The 25,948-nt window shown below is 41.7% G+C and overlaps 1 protein-coding gene across 25 annotated transcripts in view; it reads right to left on the bottom strand.

Annotated features, from left to right (window-relative positions):
- The window catches only part of NRXN1 (neurexin 1), a 1,265,182-nt gene that overhangs the window by 446,682 nt on the left and 792,552 nt on the right, over window positions 1–25,948 (bottom strand). The window lies entirely within an intron of this gene.

The following is a 25,948-nucleotide window of genomic DNA, read 5'->3' as shown; positions in this document are numbered from 1 at the left end:
TCAAGGAAATCAGGTTTACAAACTTCCTAGAAGACATGTCCACAAGACACTACAATATCAGGTTGTAACCATCTTTCCTTAGCCAGATGGCTCATATTTTTCTAAAGCAAAATTCCCAATGACTTCAACTGGAGTTTTGCACAATTGAAGTATGCAGTACTTGGCTCTGTATGTTTCACTCTAACATGCAGGGAAAGGTTGGAGTATGACATTGCTCATATCAACACTTAAACATTTCTAAAGACTAAACTCTTAGCCTTAAGGCATTCAGAAACAAAACTGAAAATAACAGTAATAAAAAACTGTAAAAACATTAAATAATTAATCTTCCTGATACCCATGTAAAGTAGATTGAGTATTATTGTTTGCTTTTTACAGATAGAAGCAGAAAGCGTATGATTGACTTACTCAAGGCCACACAGTGAGCCTGCTGTAAAACCTGCATTTGAACATCAATGAGCAACACCCTCATCTAGAGTAAATAGGTCTAGCTCTATTAAAGACAATGAAGTTACATCCATTTTCACCAGCTGAGGATCTGATCTGGAAGTTCCTGACTCTCCGGCTAAGGGACAATCATTCTGTATCTAAAATGTACACATCACTGCAAAGCCAAATGGAGAGCATGGGCCTAATTGTCTTCTCACATCAGTTTTACAATAGTGTAAATCCACTGAGGTCAGTACACCAGATTAAAACTAGTGTAATCGGCTTGAACCTCTGTTTGAGCACCACTCAGTGTGATAAAATCTCACATAATGCAAGCAATCTAACTTCTTACATTCAGAGGTACATCGACAGGTACATCAGAGAACCCTTCTCTGGTGCAGATTATCTTACATGTCTGGAGTTAGAGGTTTGATCTTTGTGCAGTGCTTGACATTACTGCCTATAAACATGTCATTTGGTTTATGTGATGGGATCAGAGGTGGTGCAGGGGTGCCTTGCGGGGGCTATAGTCACCCAGAAAATTGCCTTAGCCTGCCCACCTGCATAGCCACTCCACAGCAGCTGACAGTCTCCAGCCACCTAGCTCTGAAGGCAGAGCTGAGAGAGCAGCAGCTGATGACCAGGTGCCCACCTCTGAAGGCGGCAGTGCCACCATCAACAGCATCTCAGGAGTCAGCCCAGGTCCGGAGGAGGGTGCCTGAGAGCAGTCCCTGGCCTGCGTTCCCAGCTGCCAGCTCTCCACAGCTTCCCAGACTGACCTGCTCCAGCCTGGGCTTCTGGACCCCGCCCTCTGTGGTCTCTGTTCCACGAGGGGTCTGCCAGCGCCAGACAGGGTTGCCAACTTTCTAACTGCACAAAACTGAACACCCTTGCCCAGCCTCTTCCCTGAGGCCCCACCCCTACCTCACCCCTTTTCCGAGGACTCATCCCTGCTCACTCCATCCCCCCTCCCTCTGTCGCTCACTCTCCCCAACCCTCTCTCACTTTCACCAGGCTGGGCCAGGGGCTGAGGTGCAGGAGGAGGGTGAGGGCTCCGGCTGCGGGCCTGGGATGGAGCCAGGGATGAGAGGTTTGGGATGCGGGAGAGGGCTCCAGGCTGGGGAAGGGTGCAGGGAGGTTTTGGCTCTGGGCTGGGGGTGTGGGCTCCAGGTGGGGCCATAAATGAGAGGTTCAGGATGCGGGAGAGGGCTCCAGACTGGGGCAGGGGGTTGAGGTGTGGGGGAGAGGGTGCATGCTCCAGCTGGGGGTGTGGACTTTGGGGTGGGGCCAGGGATGAAGGGTTTGGCATGTAGGAGGGTGCTCAAGGTTGGAGCAGATGGTTGGGGTGCGGGCAGGGTGCTGGCTCTGGCTGGGGGTGTGGGCTCTGGGGTGGGGCCATGGATGAGCATTTGGGGTGCAGGAGGGGGCTGGGGAAGGGGGTTGCAGTGTTGGGGGGGTGCCCACAGGTGCCACCCTCACAGCTCCCATAGCTCGTGGTTCCCAGCCAATGGGAACCTAGCAGCTGCCTCTGGGAGCTGCATGGAGCTAGGACAGCCAGGGAGCCTTCCTTAGTCCTGGACCCCTGCTGCGCCACCGACCAGACTTTTAACGGCCCGGGCAGCAGTGCCAACCACAGCCACCAGGGTCCCTTTTCAACGGGATGTTTCAGTCGAAAACCAGATGCCTGGCAACCCTAGCCCTGGAGCCAGGTCTACCCACTTTGGCAACTGTTACCGGCTGTGACCAGTCAAAGGACAGCGGAAAACTGAAGAGCAGCTGCAGCCGCAGTCAGGGGGAGGTTTCGGGAAAGGGGGTGGAGAGGAGGAGGCAGGACTGGAACTTAGGAGGAGCAAGGGGCAGGGTCACAGAGAGAGGCATGGCCTACCTCCACGCCCCCACTGGGAAGAGGCTGGCAGTGCCCCGATGGGATACAGTTTGCCTTGTCGCCACAATTCCAGATTTTCTCTTAATAGAGAGACCAGTTACTCTGTCTTATAAAGGTGTAGTGTTTTCTAGTACTGGACCTAAATTTTAGATGCCAGTGATCCAGATTTAATGGGTAGTACCTACACTACTATACAGTGTGTGCCTATTTAAGGACCTGGTTAGTTTGGTTTCTAAAATAAGATGATCCATCATACTACCCACATAATCATGCCATAGAGTAGTGGTTCTCAAACTTTTGTACTGGTGACTGCTTTTTCACATAGCAAGCCTTTGAATATGATCCCCCTTATAAATTAAGAACAGGTTTTTTTATATATTTAGCACCATTATAAAAGCTGGAGTCAAAATAGGGTTTGGGGTGGAGGCTGACAGCTCGCAACCCCCCATGTAATAACTTAATGACCCCCAGACAAGTCCCGACCCAAGTTTGAGAGCCCCTGCCATAGAGCCAGTGTCCAGTAGTATGATAATCTGTTTCAGAGTAACAGCCGTGTTAGTCTGTATTCGCAAAAAGAAAAGGACTACTTGTGGCACCTTAGAGACTAACCAATTTATTTGAGCATAAGCTTTCGTGAGCTACAGCTCACTTCTTCGGATAATCTGTGTACATTCAGGTTAGAACTTCGACTAATCTACTGACCAAACTCTAGCACTTTGAATCAGCAACACTCTTAAATCTAGCACCAGATAAGAGACTAGCGATTAGTACAACTCTGACAATGCACAGCAGGAGTGTGGATCTGAGAAATTCCTCACAGCCAAATCTGCAACAAACTTGGTTTCCATTTCTTAAGATACCATCAGATAAAACCAGAGATCACTGAGAAATTGGGAATTGCTTTATTCTTACCAGAATTTAATATAACTGAACAGATAATTAAAAAGGTAAATGCTCAACAATGTTATATCTGTTGCTGATTGACTGCAAAAGACAAATATAGATACAATGGGAATCTGATTTAGAATTAAGACAGAATGACAAAACATGGCAATATACTGACCCCTTTAAAAGAGCTATCTATAAACATTAGACATACACCAATACATTTTAATTACTGTGCCCTTCATCACATATATTTAACTCCAAGACAATTAAGTAAAATAAATCCAGAACATTTACTTGGATGTCTCTGCTGAAATCTAAGAGAAAGGTGTTTTTTTAATATACTTTTAAGTACTTGCCCAAGAATTAATGGTTTCTAATAAAGAGGTAATGAAAGTATTTCTAAGTTAATGGGAAGTACTGTCCTTCATCTGTGTTTCTTAAGGAACATATCACTGCTAAATCTTAATTCTTTCCCTGAGAAAACAGGCAGAAGCAATGTAACTATAGCAAGAAGAAAAATAGCTCTATTATGAAGAGATCTAAAAATACCTTTACTTAAAAATTGGATTAGAGGGATGACGGATTGTGCCACACTGGGGAAAATGTCTGTACCATTAATCAAAAAATTCTGGAATTTGATAAAATGTGGGGGGTCCTTTCATAAACACACTTAAGAGAATATGATATACTAAATTGAGCCTACAGGCATGCGCTAAATAAATATTTATGAAATTAGTAGGATCTGCAGGTAATATTTGCTCCTCAAAGAGTTGAGGATGGATCTTTGTTCCCTTTATTTAATTGTGGTTCGGTCCTATATTGTTTTTATTTATTATTTGCTTTTATTACATACATTTTAAAATGTATACCATATGTGAGAAAATAGCATTTTAAAAATATTTAACCCTCCCAAACTTCAACCCAAATTCTGCCATTACATCTATGCTACCCTGCTAAAGTCACAGGGGTTGCACCAATATAACACTCTCTGTCCACCCTAGCAGAAGCACAGCACCTATCTGTTTACTCCAGTGTGGTGTGACAGAAGATTTTAGCTTGACAATAATAGTTTACTAATTTTACACAACTACTGAGATTCATCCTTCAGGGCACTGTCAGCAGCAGAAGATGACTGTTTTCTTGTGCTCTCCTGTCTGTCTGTTCTATTTACCTGTTTTTCAACTTTTACTTAGGACACGTCTACCCTACCCCATAGTTCAGACTATGGGGGTGTGAATAGCAGGGTGAACCAAAGTGCTGCACATTCCCTCAGATAGCATGAACTTAAAGCTTTGTAGTTCTAACTAATATAAGTCCTGTTTGAAGAGGGCTATGGATCTTTAAGTTTGTGCCTACAGTGTCCTGCTGAACTGAACACAGTGCAGACATGTCCTTAAATAGGATGAGATTAAAAGAAATAAACTGTCAGACCCAGGGATCAGATGTTTGAAGATCAAGCAAAAGTTAAGGCTGACCTTAGCAACAATAACTTGTGCTCGTCACATGCAAGTCATGCAAAAATCACTGCAGGCCACAGGGCTGAGTTTTAGAGAATTGTTGCGGCCATACCGAGTATTCTGGATAAATAATGACCTGGGTCATCATCGTAGTAGATTGTGAACAATTCTAAAGCCAGGGAAAAGAAAAGTCCCAGTGCCATCACCATCTAAAACCAATGACCCAAAGCAAGCAGTCATATCAAACAATGTGACTTCATTGCATGAAATCCTTACTCCATTCACATCTACACATGGAAAAAAGGGAAATACAAAGTATACTATGAGACACAAACTCACATAGCGACTTCAGTACAGACCTGTTTATACGCAGATGATGGAAGTCAAGTCGTCACGACCGCATGTTAATGGACCGTGTGTTAAGAGGGACATGCTGAAAGATCTTAAGATATCTACAGTATATATACATGTGTAATTATCTAGGATTACATAGGTATTCACAGCATCCCAAATACTGCAGGCCTATCTGTTAATGGTGCTTTGCAAGAATATAAATTCAAATATGTAATCTAATAAAAACATTATTACTACTACTCAGGGGTGAAAGTAACTCAGGACACTTACCGGTATGGGGCAGGAGTGGCTCTGGCCCCTGGAAGGTGCGGGGCCTCGAGCGGAAGGGGCAGGGCCAGGGGTCAGCATCCCCCAGCCAGCCCTTCCAGGCGGCCTGATCTGCGCCACCCGGGGTTCCTGTGGCAACTTAAAGGCCCCAGGGCTCTGGACGGCTGCTGTGGTATCAGCGTCCGGAGCCCCAGGACCTTTTAAATCGCCGGCACCAGGGCAGCTGCTCCTTTTGTCCGCCACACTGCCTGTCGGCAGTCAAGGGGGACAAAAGTGGCAGGGACCTTAAAGCACTGCTAGGTTCTTTGCTGCGGCAGCACTTTAATGTTGATCCCCCCCGCCCCAAGTCAGCAGCCCAGCGCTGCCGCGGCAGCATTTTAACATTGCTGCCCCTTCCCCCTCCGTCGGCGGTAAAGACGTACAACACATTTCCGCTCCACACTTCCTGTTGATTTCTATGTCAGCGAGTGGGTGAGCAAATCTGTAGTGCTACATAGCAAGTTCCTGTACCGCGTGTTAATGAGTCTTGCATGTTAAATAGGTAGAACTGGGAGGCATGGCGCTACCGCGCATTAAGCAGATTCACGTGTAAACAGGTCTGTACTGTAAATATAAACACAACAGCACAATGGCAAACAGTGTCAGAAAAGTTTCAGAGTAACAGCCGTGTTAGTCTGTATTCGCAAAAAGAAAAGGAGTACTTGTGGCACCTTAGAGACTAACCAATTTATTTGAGCTTTCGTGAGCTACAGCTCACTTCATCGGATGCATACTGTGGAAACTGCAGCAGACTTTATATACACACAGAGAATATGAACCAATACCTCCTCCCACCCCACTGTCCTGCTGGTAATAGCTTATCTAAAGTGATCATCAGGTGGGCCATTTCCAGCACAAATCCAGGTTTTCTCACCCTCCACCCCCCCACACAAATTCACTCTCCTGCTGCTGATAGCCCATCCAAAGTGACAACTCTTTACACAATGTGCATGATAATCAAGTCGGGCTATTTCCTGCACAAATCCAGGTTTTCTCACATCCCCCCACCCCCATACACACACAAACTCACTCTCCTACTGGTAATAGCTCATCCAAACTGACCACTCTCCAAGTTTAAATCCAAGTTAAACCAGAACATCTGGGGCGGGGGGTAGGAAAAAACAAGAGGAAACAGGCTACCTTGCATACTATTAATTTAGGCTTAAATAGAGACTGGGAGTGGCTAAGTCATTATGCAAGGTAGCCTGTTTCCTCTTGTTTTTTCCTACCCCCCCCCCAGATGTTCTGGTTTAACTTGGATTTAAACTTGGAGAGTGGTCAGTTTGGATGAGCTATTACCAGCAGGAGAGTGAGTTTGTGTGTGTATGGGGGTGGGGGGGATGTGAGAAAACCTGGATTTGTGCAGGAAATAGCCCGACTTGATTATCATGCACATTGTGTAAAGAGTTGTCACTTTGGATGGGCTATCACCAGCAGGAGAGTGAATTTGTGTGGGGGGGTGGAGGGTGAGAAAACCTGGATTTGTGCTGGAAATGGCCCACCTGATGATCACTTTAGATAAGCTATTACCAGCAGGACAGTGGGGTGGGAGGAGGTATTGTTTCCTATTCTCTGTGTATATATAAAGTCTGCTGCAGTTTCCACAGTATGCATCCGATGAAGTGAGCTGTAGCTCACGAAAGCTCATGCTCAAATAAATTGGTTAGTCTCTAAGGCGCCACAAGTACTCCTTTTCTTTTAGTGTCAGAAAAAACTCTCTGGTGGCAGAACCATGATGTGGATCCACCAATTTGAATCTAGGCTCAATTTATCATGATTGCACCTCTCAAATAATAGACATCAGACAATGTGTAGAATGTGTCCTGAGATTGCAGGACAAGAAGCAGACTATGACACTAATGACATGTCTTTATGACCTTTTGAAAACTTGAGTTTGCAAAGATTTGCCATTGGTAGAAAGATAGGTATGTCTAACTTGTGAAGGCCAGGAAGAATTCTTTTGTTCCTTTACTATACACAAAGGATAGTATTTGATATCCTTTTTACAGCTAGATATATACAGAAATAATACAGATCGACAGCAACACAAACCCTTGGGAAGGCATAATATGGGAAAAGGTAAAAACTAACATGGGAGGAGGAGGAGCCCTTATTTTTACTGTAAGCACTTTTTTTGGTATACAATGATATTATCTTGCTGCTTGAGCAGTTCTCCAGTTATCTATATGTATCATCCTTTCTCACAGTTCAGTTTTGCTAATTCCACTACACAACTCACATGCTGAAAGGGCGGGAGAATGGTGTTTGTACAGCACTTAGCAAAACAGAGTGCTTGCCCAGGATTGAGTCTCCTAAACCCTACCACAATACAAATAAATGACAACAATAAAATGGGACTCAAGAGATCTTTGTTTAATTCCTGCCCCTGTCACAGACTCCCTCTGTGATCTTAGGGTTAGACTGTGCAACATTCATGTTGATAAACAGTTACTCTGTTTAATGGGACTGTATGTGCTAGTAACCACTGTCAAGGTTCCTTCCCCACTCTGAACTCTAGGGTACAGATGTGGGGACCTGCATGAAAGACCCCCTAAGCTTATTCTTACCAGCTTAGGTTAAAAACTTCCTCAAGGTACAAACTTTGCCTTATCCTTGAACCATATGCTGCCACCACCAAGCATTTTAAACAAAGAACCGGGAAAGAGACCACTTGGAGATGTGTTCCCCCAAAATATCCCCCCAAGCCCTACACCCCGTTTCCTGGGGAAGGTTTGATAATAATCCTCATCAATTTGTACAGGTGAACACAGACCCAAACCCTTGGATCTTAAGAACAATGAAAAATTAATCAGGTTCTTAAAAGAAGAATTTTAATTAAAGAAAGGGTAAAAGAATTACCTCTGTAAAATCAGGATGCTAAATACTTTACAGGGTAATCAGATTCAAAACATAGAGAATCCCTCTAGGCAAAACCTTCAGTTACAAAAAGACAAAAACAGGAATATACATTCCCTCCAGCACAGCTTATTTTACCAGCCATTAAACAAAAGAAAATCTAAGACATTTTCTAGCTAGATTACTTACTAACTTAACAGGAGTTGGAAGGCTGCATTCCTGATCTGTTACCAGCAAAAGCATCACACAGACAGACAGAACCCTTTGTTCCCCCCCACTCCAGATTTGAAAGTAGCTTGTCCCCTCATTGGTCATTTTGGGTCAGGTGCCAGTGAGGTTACCTTAGCTTCTTAACCCTTTGCAGGTGAAAGGGGTTTGCCTCTGGCCAGGAGGGATTTTATAGCACTGTATACAGAAAGGTGGTTATCCTTCCCTTTATATTTATGACAACCACTAAAAAACTTAATTAAGGGTTGCACAATCTAGTCCTTAACTTCTCCAGCCTAAATTCTCTGCTCTGCTGAGTTTCTGTTTGATGCAGCTGTCAGGGAAGGGGATGTCAGGGAGTTGGTTATGGCTCCCTGATCCTCAGAGAAGATCTACAAAACTCTGAGCCATGGCTTATGCTAGAGCAGTCTGGAGTCTGCACTAACTTACACCAGCTGAATATAACATGTTCTGGCATGTTCTGGCAATGCCCCAGGCATAACTATTATACCATGGCCAAGTCGGAGAGTGGCACAGAGGGAATTCTCAGCTGATGAGTTCAGCAGCTTTCTGACTCTTTTCAGCCATTCCAGAAGGAACACCAGTGAGAATCTGATTCTCTGTGCCTCAGTTTCCAACTGTAAAATAGGGATAATACTTCCTTGGAAGGGTCTTGTGGGGATAGATGTATCAATATATGCTCGGATATTACAATACCATATATGAGTACAGGTAGAATCAAGGAAGAAAATATCTACAAAAGGCCAGTGGTTTGGGGTGTGCAACTTAGTTTTGTTTTAACACAGACATTTGGAAACATTGCTTTTTGGCAGCACTGTACTGATCACATCTGAAATGTATACAGAGCATTACTTAGCTACAATGAATAGTCTTTCTCCTTCCTTCTTAATTATAGTGTAGCAATGAATTGGTACTAGAAAGCAACATCACGCACAAGCTATTATTTGCATATGTGACTCCACTCCTACATCAAACATAATCTTTACTTGGATGGATTTGTACATCCATCTATGAATATCCACAAATTCGTAAAATGGGAAAAGGGGAAGGTAAGTACCAAGCAGCCATCAGAGATTAAAGGCACCATATAAACAGGAAATACTTACAAAAGCCTAAAACACTTTTATTTGCTCAATTACATCTATGTTAATGAGCCATGTGTTACGTGTGCATTTCTTTAACAGAGATTATATGATCACAGTGGTGAAATTCACCCCTTGGAAAGAGCTAGCTGAAAGCATATGCACCAACTCAGTACACCTACTCTGAGGTCTTATGTGGGGCATCAGCTCACCCTATGAGAACACTTTTTACTGCGGTAAAGATGAAGGGTCTCATTCTCCTCACACTCACTCCATTTTTATACGTGTGTATAAACCACTGACATCAACAGAGTTAGTCTGGATTTACACCAGTGTAAGTGACTGGACAATCAGACTCACACATTTAAAATAACTTTCCTAAAATAACTAAAATAGATAAGTTTCAGAGTAACAGCCGTGTTAGTCTGTCTTTGCAAAAAGAAAAGGGGTACTTGTGGTACCTTAGAAACTAACCAATTTATTTGAGCATGAGCTTTTATGAGCTACAGCTCACTTCATCGGATGATGCAACCGATGAAGTGGGCTTTAGCTCATGAAAGCTCATGCTCAAATAAATTGGTTAGTCTCTAAGGTGCCACAAGTACTCCTTTTCTTTTTAAAATAGATAAAACATTTCTCTGTCTCTTTTTCCGATGACATCAACCTCTTTGTGTTTAACTATACACTGCTTTACAAAGCCCTTTGCACTAAAAAGTTAGAATCTTACTTTAAAATGGTAGTTTTTTCTGTTGTAAAACAGATTTTGCTATAAGTCTTTCTTCATGAACTTCTTCAAAGTGCTATAGCAGTTTATTTATCAAGTAGATTTTACTAGGTTCTATTCTGTCAGACATCAGCAGCTAAAGCTGTCAAATTGTGCTGAGCAAACAGAAGAAAACTTTATGGCCTACAGAAAAAGAATAAAAAGATTATTGTTTCAGGAGTTAAAAATCAACATCATAAAAATGATCTGGCTTCAAACCTAGGTGAATGATGGCTTTTTTGTTATAAGCATGTCAGTATTATAAACATATGTTTTGGAAACCAGAGAACAGCAGCAGCTGTTTGAATGCTATTTTAAGAATTATCATTGTGAAATCTATTATTTCAGATCAAAAATTAAAGCTAGGGTTTTACTCTGCTGCATTTTGAAATAGTAATATAACTGTAACAATTTGGGCATTAGAATTTCCCTCCTCCCCCAGTTAATCATTAAAAATGTTTGTGCGCATTTTAGTTTTGGAAGAACACAGATTTAATCTAAAATGTACATCTTCAGGCCTTGACAATGCACACATGTACTCACATGAATAACCTTGTACATGTGAGTAGTCACATGTTTACTTGCATGCAGAAATGTTTGAAGAATGGGGATTTAAGGGCCAAATTCTGATGCCACTTCAATCATAATCTTAATCTCATTGAAATCAGCAGCAAAACTTCCACCAACTTCAATGAGAGCAGATTTGGGCCTTTTCCTTGCTGCAATCCTAGTAACGGCAGTGAGGAAGCACTGGTGTAAACAAGTAGCAGCATTCTGGCCCATACAACTTAATCTATAATCAATTCTATGCACAGTTACAAAGGGAAAATATGATGCATATAATATTTTTAAACCTGTTTTTTTTTCAATTTTAAAAGGAACTGAAACCCTACATTTCACATTCTTTCAAACAATATTATTTATTATTTTAAAAAATTAAATTTCCTAAACATTAAAGTAAATCCGAACTTTTTTTCAGTTATCTCACTTTGCTTACTGACTTTTCACACCCCTTAAAATGTTTTACTTATTCTCATATGTTCTACCATTCATATTTAACACTGATATTAATATCCTATTATATACAGAAGGGAGCCCTACTTAAGATAAAAGATATTCTGTGACCTGAAAAAACACCAGAAATGTTGAGGAGTAATTTGGCACATTAGTCCTTATAGAAAAGTCCCGTAGAATTTACATAGAAAATAATGACTATCCTATAACTTTTAATCCATGGTATAGCGTTTCATACAGGATTACATCCCTGGTACAAAAACCTATAGGATAGTCAAAAGCACTTATAGAAAAGAAATGATTCTCTGTTAAATGTTATGCCTTCGATTCTCCACTGGGGTCTGGGCACCTGGAGCACAAAACAGACCTAAAGCCTGAACAGCTGACTGTAAGAGGAACATTCCAGCATAGGGGAGGGTCCTCTACTAGCACAGCTTCCTACAACACCTCCTCGCTGGCTGCCAGCCTTGGGACCATGACCATGGGAAGAAAAAGTTCCCTGTGCCCTGCTGACCTTGGCTGCCTTAGGGCCATTAGCAACCAGCATCACAAATTAATTATGCATCACTAAGACAGTTCTAATTTATGGCATAAAGCCAGCCTAGTGCATCACACAGCACAGTGGTGTTTAAAGTCATTTTCACCCCAGCCTCCAAAACTGTGTTGTGAACTCCTTAGCCATAGACAATGATTTGGGCTTATGTGTTTTTAGAACAATTTTTATGACTCTATTACTCTATTACTCTACTGACTTCATCCCTATTCCTTGTGTACTGGATATCTATTTAAAGCAAGATTCAGTACCAGGCCCCATGAAATATTTTTTTTTAAAATCCAGTAAATTACATAATTTAACACCCCACATTGTATTGCTCATTCCATTGTCAGTGGGCTTGACCCTGCAGTCCTTAAGTCTCACAACAGTCCCACTGAAGTCAATGGGACTGAAGTCAAAGCTGCTTGAATAAGTCTGGCAGAATCTTGCACATTTATTATCTAACTTTGAGATCCTGAGTGGGCTAGAGATTTAGGGTGAACTTCATCCTTGGACAGAGGGCCAGCATGAGGTTCAAGCACCACTTTTCAGTTCTTCCTAAACTCAATTTTGACACCATAAGTGATACATGGGATCGTGCTGACTTTCTGTAGGAAGCATTTCACCCTAGAATCACGTAAAATCAGTTCCCATGTTTACATAAATATTGTAATGCCATTATCAGGGCCAGATTTACGACGTATGTGCCTGTAGGCACAGCATTTTCAGTGCCCCTCCCCCTGCCTACAGCTGACACTGCCGCAATATGAACCTGAAACTTATTTCATATTGTATCAAATCTGTGCTGGCCACAATATCCTCCCTGCAGCAGCCCCTCAAAGCAGCATTGCCCACCCCAGCCCCCTTATCTCTGAGCAGAGCAGCCCAAGGGCAGCGGGGGCAGCCAGGGAACAGCCTCCATGGAAAGGCATGATACCCTCCACCATGAGAGGCACTCCCAGCCTGACCGGGATGCATCCCACCTGCCCCAGGCAAGATGCATGGGAGGGACTGTAACTCTCCACACGGCGAGGGGTCCCTGGGTATCTTCTGTTCCTCCCACAGTCTGGCGTGGCAGCTACTCTCCAGCTCTGCCATACAGGGCACTAGCCACACCCCTCCCTTTCCATCCCTGGCACAGGCAGTGAGGTGGCCAAGATTCAGAAGGGGCTGGGACACTCCCAGCACCTTCAGCAGCTGCCCCACCCAGCTGTGGCTCACAGTGCCCCTACGTGGGCTGACTCAGACGCTCACACTGCACCAGCCCCATACACTAGGTGGCCACCAACCCTTGCCAGGAGCCCACTTTTAACTTTTAGGCATGCCTAGAACTCTGGTGCCCTAGGCACATGCCTACTGTGACCAATTGGAAATTTTAGGTCTGGGATGGCCTGTTCAACTAGAGTGGGCCACTCAGTTAAGGTCTGTGTGATGGGAAATATAAAAGAGAAAATTAGAGAGTGAGTGATGATACTGAGAAGAGGGACTCACAGTCTTCTACTTCTTAAATGTTTAGTATTAGGGTTTCCTCCTGGCAAAATTAAGGGTCTAGTGTTCCCATGCTCTTCTTGGAGAACACTGCACTTTCAAGATCTTAAATAAGACCATTTATTTAAACTAAGAGTAATGTATTTCCCCTAAATCTGAGAGCTCATTTTTTTCCCTGAATGTTTTTAATTCCAAATTCCTGATTTGCAAAATAAGGCAAACAGACCAATTGATTACATCAACATGGTGTCTCCAAACACATCTATTTGCTCTATTATTTGCATTATTTTATTTTCTAATTTAAGGGTAGATTGTTTTGGGGAAAGAAAAGATACCTCCCATGCAGCAGGTATGAGAGGCATGATATCTGATGCAGGCACAATAGATCTGACCATGCAAACACTGCAGTTAATGGGAATTTTGTCACTGACTACAGAGGGAAGCAGTACTGGGTCCACTCTCTCTGGGAACACAGGAAGAACACATGTAGCAAGAGCCTCTTCTCTACCCGGTGGTTTCCCCATGCCTGTTTATCTCTGCTAGCCAGTGTAGAGGAATCAGTGTAGATGGCCATTTCTCTCCCCACCCTCGATGGGATTTCTAGCACTGCTATTGGTGCTAGCGTCCACCTATTCTTGTGAGCCAGGAATGCAAGTTCACCTGGTTTGATGGGAGGGAAAAACACCTGACGGTTGGTCTGCTCAGCAATCGAAAGACCATAATCTATAATCATATCATGTAGGATAACAAAAGAAAGAGCTTGTAGTTGGAAATGTGTATAGTGAAAGATAGAGCCATATATACCAATATATGCCCCATTAAATAATCACCTCTGTTTTCATTCCAGGTGTACCAGGTTGTTGGGATACTGCCATAGCAGTAGGCACATGAGGCACATGTAGTCATACCTGAGCTAACTTTGATCTAAGACTAAGTCTTCCCTGCAGATAGAAGGTGTACTTCCTATCTTGTGTAGATGTACATGTGCTAGCTCTGTTCAAGCTAGGAAGCTAAAAATAGCACTGAGTCTATTAAAGCGGAGGCTTGTGCAAGGGGTAAACAGTGATGTGGCAAAATTTGCGGATAATACACAACTACTCAAGATAGTTAAGTCCAAAGCAGACTGCAAAGAGTTACAAAGAGATCTCACAAAACTGGGTGACTGGGCAACAAAAGGGCAGATGAAATTCAATGTTGATAAATGCAAAGTAATGCACATTGTAAAACATAATCCCAACTACACCTATAAAATGATGGGGTCTGAATTAGCTGTTAACACTCAAGAAAGAGATATTGGAGCCATTGTAGATAGCTCTCCAAAAACATCCACTCAGTGTGCAGCAGTGGTCAAAAAAGCTAACAGAATGATGGGAATCATTAGGAAAGGGATAGATAATAAGACAGAAAATATAATGTCACGATATAAATTCTTGGTACTCCTACACCTTGAATATTGCGTGCAGATGTAGTCACCCCGTCTCAAAAAAGATATTAGAAATGCAAAATGGTACAGAGAAGGGCAACAAAAATTATTATGAGTATGGAACAGCTTCCATGTGAGGAGAGATTAAGAACACTGGGACTGTTCACCTTGGAAAACAGATGACTAAGGGAGGATATGATAGAGGTCTATAAAATCATGACTGGTGTGGAGAAAGTGAATAAGAAAGTGTTATTTACTCCTTCTCATAACACAAGAAGTAGGGATCATCAAATGAAATTAATAGGCAGCAGGTTTAAAACAAACAAAAGGAAGTATTTCTTTACACAATGTAAGTCAACCTATGGAACTCTTTGCCAGGGGATGTTGTGAAGTCCAAGACTATGACAGGGTCCAAAGAAGAACTAGATAAATTCATAGAGGATAGGTCCATCAATGGCCATTACCTAGTTATGGGCACGGATGCAAAGCCATGCTCTGAAGTGTCCGTAGTCTGTTTGCCAGAAGCCGGGAATGGGTGACGGGATGGATCACTTAATGATTGCCTGCTCTGTTCATTCCCTCTGAAGCACCTGACATTGTCACTGTCGGAAGACAGGATACTGGGCAAGCTGGACCTCTGTTTTGACCCAGTATGGCTATTCTTATGTTATGTTCTGATTACAAGCCTGTCTGATATCATAGGTACATACTCAGGTGGCTAGCCTGAGCCATCATCCATGCTACTCTGGCCATATTGCTATTTTTTAACATGCTAGCTAAAGCAGAGTTAGGCTTGGTCTATACTTAAAAGTTAAGTCATTCAGGGATGTGAAAAAATTTCCGACCAATATTTTGACCTAACCCCCAATGCAGATGTAGCTGTGTTCACAGAAGAATACTTCTGTTGACATAGTGATTATCATCTGGGGAGGTGTTTTTTTTCTACACTGATGGCAAATCCCTTTCCTTTGGCATAGGCTCTGTCTATGCTGTGGGGTTACGCTAGCTTAGCTATGCTGTTATAGTCTCCATTGCATAATTACACTTCCAGCTTCAGTGTAGATGTACCCCCTTGGTTAGATCAAAGATAGCTCAAGTAACAATAGCAGTGAAGCTGCAGAAGCATGGGCGGCACCTGCTCAAGCATGTACCCAGGGACCGGGGTGGGAGGGGAGGGGCTACCCCATGCAGCAAACTGTTCTGCCAGGGCTTCACAACCATTGTTACTCGAGTTATCTTTGATGTAGTTAGATCAAAGGTAGCTCGGGTAGGTCTACACATGCTGCAGTCACACCTCCCAGCTGAAGAATAGACATACCCTACACCCTCTTCACATCTCTGCTCATTCACGCAGGGATAGTCATAAACTAGTTTTTTAGCATTTCTTGCGACCCCCTTGTGACATTCTGTACCTTGGGGAGTGCCCTGTAACCCCCATATTCTTCATTTATATATTATTGTGATCTTGCATATAAAGCATGCTTTGTAAGGTATCCGGGGAAAGGTTATGATCTGCTGAAAGTAATTTCTCTATCCATATATCATTAATGCATATGAAGTTATGAGAATTGTGTTGTATGGTTGTCAATTAAATGCGCTGTAAATTGTGGAATCAGCCAGATATTAGCTCCCTCGAGGCAAAAGCAAGGAAAGTAACCCACACCCTGGTGGGGCATCAAACAACCCATCAACAGCCATTGTCCAGCAAGGGAACTACAATTCAATGACTCACCTACATGAGGCCACACCAGGGGAATTGCTCAACCTTGCCTGGAGACTCAGCAATGCCCCCCAGACATGCCTGGACTTGTGTGTTCCCCAAGCACATGGGACTGAGGGTATAAAACAGAACAGAGCAGGCCCATGCTTTGCCTTTCTCCTTCACCCACCTATGCTGCAAACAACAAGGACACTCTGAAGACTCCAACTGAGGGGACTGGAGCAGATTTCAAGGGTGAAATCTGTGTACTATGAACTGCAATATCCAATGAGGTGAGAAAAACTGCTTAGTCTAGAGGTTGCCCAGTCTAATAGGGTCGAGAGTTTAGACTGTGTGCTTATATTTGATTTCTTTTGGTAACTAACTCTGACTTTTTGCCTATCACTTAAAATCAATCTTTTGTAGTCAATAAATTTGTTTAACTGTTTATCTTTACCAGTGAGTTTGTCTGAAGTGTGTGGTAAATCAGCTCAGGTTTTGCAAAGGCTGGTGTATATCCACCTTCCATTGATAAAGTGGTGAACCAATTAAAAATTTTGCACTGCTCATCTTGAGTAGTGCAAGATGGCATATTCCTGAGCTTGGGGCTATGGCTCTGGTGCCTTTCTCTGTGTGATTCATGAGTGACTCTGGGAGCATTCATGAAATCTAGCTAGGTGTGGGGCTCCACATCTGGTTGTGTTGAGTGATAACAGCACCTGGAGGGGTTTGCTGCTGGTCACTATCAAGGCATTGTGAGAGACAGCCCAGGCTGGAGAGAGTTCAGGGGGGCACAGCGGTCCCACAGTCCCAGACTGCACCCTGGGGATCCTGTCACACCCCTAATTTATATTTGTATATGAGCTAAATCAAGGCACAAACAAGGACTGGAGAAGCATTAACTCTGCTGCATATGGGAAGGGATGTGATTGCTAATAAACACATTTGGAAAATAGTCAGCCTACTTTGGAATCAGAGGATGCTTGTGCTGACTTTTAAGCACCCATGGCTTTGCATTCTTCTTTGTAGTGAAAAGCTGAAGAAAAGGGCTAACAGTTTATTATTTCCAAGTGGATATGTAAGTACCCTACTAAGGCACCAAAGCTGCAGTTCTCACATGGGCAAAACGCCCATTGCTGGACCCTCACACTCTCTTCATTCTTAGAAAAACTGCTTTTTTGGAAAGAGAGACTTCTATATTTAAAGTAAGAAAAATCATCTTTGATGTTGTGTGACATTTACTTTCATTAGTGTAAAATACAGTGCTAATGATGCCACATAACAAGTTGATCTGGATAAAGTTGATCTCTACTTGATCATTCTCTCTCCCCTAATTAATTTTTAATTTGATTGGAAAATGAAGTGCCTAATCACCCTTCCCACAAAATTAACCTGCAGGAGTGGATAACAATTTTCATTTCCCCCCCAATACAATGTTTAGGGGGTCCCAATTCACCAGATTATCCTAATGTGAGGAAAGACAGGCTGTCTGATAGAGAGGTTTCGGGCAGGACTAGCAAGCCTTCACTGGCTGGGGATTGGCAAGTAACTGTCCCAACTATATAACTCCCAACCATGCTGCATAAGCAGCAGTTAGTGACCTCCACCTCTTGGCAGTATACCATACTGTCACAGGCTCCCTCATCTCAACAATGATTTCCTCTCACTTTCAGGGGCTTGGGGCCCTGAACGCTGCTTATCTACTGCATTTGGGGATTTGTATTACCTGGCAATCTCCTCCTAGGCTTGGTTCTCTGGCCCAGCCCTCTACCTCTCAGTGTGGCAACTCCACACTCCAGTGGATTTGGAATCGTGCTGATTAGAGCACAGAATGCATCACTGCAGTTTGTGTCATGGCGCTTTGCTAATTGATCATGACAGCATGCCAGACATGGTGGACGCTCCTAAGCATGTCATCCTTTCTGCCACCACATGCCCATGGAGTCCAGCTTTGTGGTATTTATGCAGAATGATATGCAGCAGCATCACTGTTCAACTCCTCCTGTTCTCCCCACCCAGTTTCCAAGGGCTTTGTCTCCTCTCTACCAGTGAGATGGAGGGGAGTATGTGACCCCAAAGAACCAAGTCTGTTCCTCTGACCAGTCTAGTAAATACATACTGAATGATGCTATCATTGAAATTTGACCCAACTTTTTGTTTCTTATATCTGTTTGCAAAGCCCATGTACCCATGCAGGGATTTTTAAAAATCCTTTTCGACTTTTATTTTTAAGTTGGGGAAAAAAATCTTGTCCTCAGCCCAACACTCAAACAACATTCTTCAACAACATATCTCGTGTGTGTGTGTGTGAGACAGAGATGAATACGAAAGAGAAAAAATGTTTCAAGTTCTGAAAAATACACGACCATCTTCCTTGCACCAAGCACTTTGAATGTTATAATATAGTGTAGATAGTTATAGTATACCTTTCTTTTATCTAATCAGACTGTTCCACTCTAATTGTAATCACAGCTACAATTGCAAGTCAACCTATTATCGCAGCAAGATCTATCAGCTCTCCCTAGACTGTATTTGCAAACTAGAATGGAAGTTGTCAGTTCATAAACATCTGACATAAATACTGCTACAGACTTGAGAACATCAAACTTAATAACAGCCAGCAAGAAAACTGAAGTGATGCTAGGGAGAGATATAAAAGACGCTAGTGGTATCATTCTGATTATTTAATGAGGTTAAGAGCTACTGCAATCTTTAACCAAGAAAAAGGAGAAAGATGAGCAAGTAAACCTTGAGCTAAACGATTTGTTGAAAATTAAATAAAATGATCATGCACGCCGCACTACAGTTAACCACTGTAATGATCATCTGTGTGAGAGAACATGAAAAAAATTGAATTACCACTATAGAATTGGCTATGCTTACTCACACTGTGCATAATAGTCTGTTGTCACAGTTTTGTCACTGCACACTGTTTTCCACTGGTCAGAAATAAAGAGGGATAATTTCCCTTTAAACCTAAGTCAACTGTTTGCTATCAGCAAAAATCAATTTTTGAAAATTAGAACAAATAGGAAGAACACTATATTGTATGCTAAAATTAATTTCTTCTGTTAACATATTTGAAATGGAATTTGATTAAAAAACAATAAAACATGTTTTAAATCTAAAAACATGATTACTGCAGGCTGAGCCAAAAGTGCTATTACTGATAAGCGACAATAGACTGTTGTTACTTATTTAGTTTTTGTAAAGGCACCACAGTCAATCAATAACTGTGCATGTACTAAGGCAGAAGGGCTTGTGTAAAGATATTTATCAGAAATCCATCAGCAGCATTCCACTTTTGATTGAAATCCTCTATAGACTTTTCACAACATCACCAAAGATTGTATACCTCTTTGACAAGCCACATTGACAGCAGTAATATTGTAGAAACCACACTACATAATATGCATATTTAACAGCATATCCAATTAACCACTTTGCTGAGTGAGATTGCTTTGTTATTCATTTTTTTCTGACTTATGTTAATACTTTGGCAGCAGACATAAAAAATGTGTGATATGGCATACTGGAAATTTTGAAAGGGAATCGAAAAATGTGTAACTTAAAGCCATATTTAGAAAATGGTTGTATGTTACAGTCTGAAAGAATGAACACTCCTCAACTGTGCATGAATACTAGTTAGACCAGCAACCTAGGTAAGTATTTGGAAATGACTTAGTGAATAAACCAATTATAACTATACATAACTCATTCTGGAACCTCTCCCTACACCCCAAAATTAATTAGTAATCATTCAAAGCTGCAAGAAAAATATCTCCACTTCACAACACATTGCTTTAAAATGCAAGAAAAGACTGAAATGCTTAAATTTAGTACCAAATTTAGTGTTGTAACAATAGTGTAAACTTTGTTCTGCAATGTAATACAAATTTTATAGCTGAAAAATATCACTCCGAGGACATGCATTTTGTTACTACTATAGGTAGAAGTACTAATTAGGTTATCCCAATAGATAAAAAATGAAGAACGAGTGACCATACAAATTTATTATCTTACCTAGTCTAATAAAAGAGTCCATCTATAACTTTCTTATTCATTGTTAAACATAAGGAAATACAAAATGCTCTAAGTGCATCGAAAGCATACCTTCCAAAATTGTTTTGACTTCATTTTTCACAGTATCATTATTTTACTGAAGTAGTATAATCCCAATCCCACTGTCTTTATCTAGTCAAAACTCCTGTTGAGTTCAGTGGATATCTAGACTGATTAAGGACTGCATGATTCAGCCCACAGTGTGACACACTCATAAAGGATGGTGATTCAGTTATAGATGCCTTTTTAAATTGCTGCAATTTAAAATTTGGAGCACATGAAATTCAGGGGCTGATATAACAGAGACAGTCATAGTGCAGATAGATATTGAGCAAGCTTCCCTCTACTGCTCTACTAGTATACCACAATTCAGACATGCAACACCCATAGGAGTATGCCAGTCTACACAGTTAAACCCAGAGTTCCTCCTGTAAAAGACTAGATATCCAGGCACCCCTTTCACTTACCTCAGAGGACCCTTAATACGTTCACAGGCAATTCCCAAAGGAAAGGACTTTCCAGTCCTAGATGTCTCTTGCAGAGTTTTGCTGCTGAGTTAAACCCCAGATGCTGAGACAGGACTGGTTATACCCATCGCTCCTAATCTTTATATTTGCTTTGGGCTCAATCGGTCCTGAGACTTCCAGTGGGTCATGGGGTCATGCGCTAATACTGAGAAGGCCTCCCTCTTCCTCCTGCTTTCCACTTTATATAAGTGTTACAACTATTATTTAAAAATCACTACTTCAACCCCCCAATTGTATCTGAGTGTCACCCTCTCCCTGGCCCCCTTCATTTAAAAAATACATCAGAATTTTTATTTTCAAAATCTGTTTAAAATTAATTTTGAGGTTAACAACTTGTGGTCAGCCCTAACTGTACTATAATCTATTAAAATCATTTATGTAAAAAATGTGCTGGCTCAATGAGCCCTCCTCAAATTGTAATGTTAAAGGATGCTGCTTTTCTAATTATATACAGAACGGGAAAGACAAAAATATTTAACTTTTGAGGTTAACTCAAGTTCTATAAATGTTGCAGTGTCATGTACTGCATTAAGTATCTATAGTAAAACCTCAGTTTTAAACTCTAATCTTACAAATGATGAGTTATGTGGAATATTTTTCGTCAGCAAGGGGGAGGACTCACACAATGAAATTGACATCAATGAAAACATGTTGACATCCCTTCATATTCCCATGCCTTCAGCGCTTTGGAAATCACTTTGGAATGGTTTGAAGGACAAGAAGAAATCAATGCAGTGCACCATACTACAGTTTCATGCACCATACCTACTGTACTTTAGCGATGTACAGTTTTATTCACTCTCTTACGTTGATGAACTCAGTCACCCATTGGGGATAGCTCAGTGGTTTGAGCATTGGCCTGCTAAACCTCAATCCTTGAGGGGGCCATATGGGATCTTGGGCAAAAATTGGGGATTGGTCCTGCTTTGAGCAGGGGGTTGGACTAGATGACCTCCTGAGGTCCCTTCCAACCCTGGTATTCTATGAAAATCTATATCCCCCAAAATGTGGACCTCTTAAAAAACCTCCCAGAAAAACTAAACAAAGTATAATCATGCCTAGTCGTATGATATGGGCAAACAACCACTGAGGCTCAGTTAGGAAAACACCAAATGTATTTTGAGTTATCAGCTAATCAGGATTTTAATCTAGATTTCTGAAGGTGAAATGTGTGTGCAAAAACACGCTGATGCAATTAGCTACCTTTTATTTTTATTGTATTTAAACAAAAATATACACAGGAGACCCTTAAATTGCAAGCGCAGTTCTAAAATCCAAGGTCAAGCACAACAGATTATTTTAGAAAATGTAGTGATGTGCATCACACAGCTGAGATTACAAACAGACCCTTGGAGACAGATTCTCAACTGGTGTAAACTGGGATTGTTCCACTGAAGTTTATACCAATTGAGGATCTGGCCTTTGGTATTAGAAATATATTCCTTCTCCCAGTGAAGAAGTTGGCAGGAGCTAACTGGGGTTAGGTTCAGTCCAGTTGAGATAGAAGAGATGTTTCAGCCAGGAGAAAGATAAGTAAGTAATGGTGGTGACTGTGCTGGGAGTATATGTCCAATCTTTGCTGATGTGATGTGCAGTCTTGGATTCGAAGTGGATCCATCACTGTTCCTGGATTTTCACATACCAGCTTTGGCAAAGGCTGCCTTTCTCCATTTAAGATTACCATTCCTTTTTATTGTGGACCTTGCCACCTTGGGCCTGTGCTTTTGTAATCTACAGGCACTGCAATGAATTGTTTGACTTTCCCTAAAAGGTGCCCGATAGCTTCAGCTACCACAGAATGCAACAGCCTTCCTCTTAAATAGGACATGGAGATGTGAGTATATAACTCCAGTTTTTCATGCTCTGAAACTTAATCAGAGGCCACTTATTTCCTGGCAAACACTAAGTAGTCTGGAACCACCTTTGCTGAGAGATCACCAATTTGCCTCTCTCCTCCTGCTACAGGAACTATGAACCAGAGTTTTGCTAACTGTGCCTGGGATTAAGTTTGCCATACACATCTGAGGAATAATCTCAGTAGAAGGCTCCTTCCAGAAGTCCATCATGGACCCACGTTTAATGAGAAGCAAAACACAGGGTAAAACATAATTTTGCTCAAGCATTTGAATTAATTTTAGCTTTTATTTTTACTTTAATGTTAATAGTTAATAGGGGTTGGGATTCAATTGCTTCATTGACAAAAAAGGTGAGAGATGACTACATGGTTGGAATTCTACACATTTGCCTACTAAGCACACTTCTGGAAAATAAAATAACATGTTAATGTGTCATAAAAAATACAATGCAAAATTCCAGCAAAAATATTCACAGAAGTGAGAGCTGCAAGACTGTGGAATTGTCCTCTAAAAAGCAAAGGCCCCATTGCTTATGTCTTTTAAAACCAGAGTGGCCAAGACCAAGGTGGGTGTGGTTTGAGGGGGGCTGGGGAATAGGATTGAAATAAGATGCTCTTTTGGGTAGAGGTGCTGTCTGTTGCCAGCCATGATGGGGGAGGGAGGGGGAAGAGCAGGTGCTGCTAGTGAGGGATCTGGCTTTGTTAAAGTTTGTTGGACACAAACAATGTGGCCTCATCTCATTCCTTCTGATACTCCTGACATTACAACATTGGAAAGAACATTGCTCACAGGGGATCAGCAAGCTGACCTGTCCTAACAGGTGGTTTCTATCTCTAATTTCTGTGATCGTATGAAAACACTACCCAAGTAACAGTGCCAAAAAGACTGTTAGAGGTCACCATAAGGACTGTAATGTTTACACATGATCACATTTCATCAGAATGAAAATACTGCTGAAGAATTAATGGAGCTAATTCCAAAGTCCACTGCTGCAGGAAGGCAAGTTTGAGGATCAAAATTCACTGCCTCACCCCCCAAGCCAGCATGGGCTAGAAGCACTATAGAGGAAATTCACTCAGCCCCTGGGGTAAGGAATGAGGGCCTAGTCTGTCTCTTTCTCTTTCACAAGCAACCCCCTTTGGCTGATGCTCAGAGCTACACTGCTGAGCTCTTCAGGGGCTATGTCCATCCCAGCTCAGCCAGAAGGCAAAATGCCTCAGTGAAGCTTATGGAAAAAAGTGGAGAATTATTAATGATAGAAATTAAATGTTTTTAAAATACTGAGAAATGATAGGGTGTCTGCTTTAAATGCACAAATGCAAAGTACTTTAGGATTAAGGCAAAAACTCTCAAATGCACTCTGATCCCTGAGATGTGTGGGACATGTACTATCCTGAATCTTGCAAAATCAGCTACTTTTACTTACAGAGTAGTTTCCCCACAACCCCCTAAAGGTTGGTAACTCCATCATGTATTATTTAATAATAAAATAATAATAATAATAATAATAATAAATTATTAATTATTACTATTACTCATCCTGACTTATTCCCTTCCTGCAGAGCACCTCCTGTTCGCCACACACCTACAATTGAATCTAAGGTAATTTTAAAAATTAGACAAGGTATGCCATCTTTACACATTCCCTAATGAAATCTATTTTGGAGACTATTTGATTACTTGTTCCTTTTCCCCCCACCCTTCATCCATCTCTAAATTTGTTAGGAAGCTCTTAAATGATTTCACAAAGTGTCCAATAATAGAACAGAAAGAGATATTAGTCAGCTTTCCCCACCTAAGTACAACATGCAGTATTCTGAGATTTCTGGGTATACTGAAGAGATTATAGGTCTGAATGTCATTGCTATTCTGGATTTAGACCACATTTTCAATATTACAATTTTAATTAGCAAAAAAAAAAATATAAAAGTAATTTCTACACACTTTAATAATAAAGAATATGAGACATAAAATGACATTTTAAAAATAACTGCTACAAACTTATCTACTGACATTGTTAAATGTTGGTAAACATCTAATGTACCCTAACTGCCTAATCTCTGCAACTGGGCAGTTTGCACAAAGATGTAAAGGCTAATAAGATCTGTTTGTTACCTTGTAAAGCTTGTAAATGACACCACATGATAGTGCAAAAGGAAGCATGGCAAGATGAGAAAATGAAGAATGAAGCTGCATAATTTAATCAAAAGTCAAGGTTTTCAAGCAAAGGGAGACTTTCGCTCAAACCCTTAAAATATAGCCGTATGCTTAGCAGTCTTTAAACTAATTTTGTTAGTCGTGAAAATATATTTAATTTTTCATATATTTATGGATATTTATATCTTCATGTGCTTATATTTGCGCATAGAAAGGCCCAGACATAGTGTGGTACAAAGGAGTATCTCACTTTAGAAACCAAAACCATTCTCTATCGTTGTAAATTCTGAACTAAAAGCTTAATTGGACTTGCAAAGAATTTCATCTTAGTCACTTTACTGCCCTTCCCTGGCTATGGTAGTGTGCATATCCATTATATCCCCCTCTCAATATTTAGATGCTTACTTCCATGCTGATCCTTTGTCTAATCGGTGGCCTCATGTTTTAGTTCATCGACTTTAGACCAAAACAATTAATTGAAAAGAACATTATTATTAGACGCCTTTTAAACAATACATACGCCACGCTCCGTCCCCAGCTCATTTGAACTTGGGGGATCTTTTGTTTCACTGACTCTGATTCTACTGATGTTAAATTCTAAAGGTGACATGAAATAATGTCCACCGCATCTTCCTGTGGTGCCTGATGAAAGGCAGTTTTGTTATCCTGGAGACCCTGGATGACTCGGAGAAGGGAAGATTGGGTCGGGGGGTGAGGGCACGAGGGTTGGGGAGTGCCGAGGAATCCCAGAGGACACATGCAGACCACAACTGAACCGGGTCAGCCCAGTAGACTCTCGATTCTTTCCCTGCATGTGCCGGACCCTGCGGCGGAGCCAAGCCAAGAGAAACCGGCTTCAGGAGGTGAAGGATCCGCGGAGCTGGCCCAGCTTGGGCTGCAGTAAACTGGGAGGGAGCTCCCACTCAGCCAAGCCGAACA

Source organism: Lepidochelys kempii, chromosome 3, assembly GCF_965140285.1.
Source record: "Lepidochelys kempii isolate rLepKem1 chromosome 3, rLepKem1.hap1, whole genome shotgun sequence".
In the NCBI taxonomy this organism is placed as follows: domain Eukaryota; kingdom Metazoa; phylum Chordata; order Testudines; family Cheloniidae; genus Lepidochelys; species Lepidochelys kempii.
The sequence above is the reverse complement of the archived record's forward strand: the minus strand, read 5'-3'. Positions and strand labels throughout refer to the sequence as shown.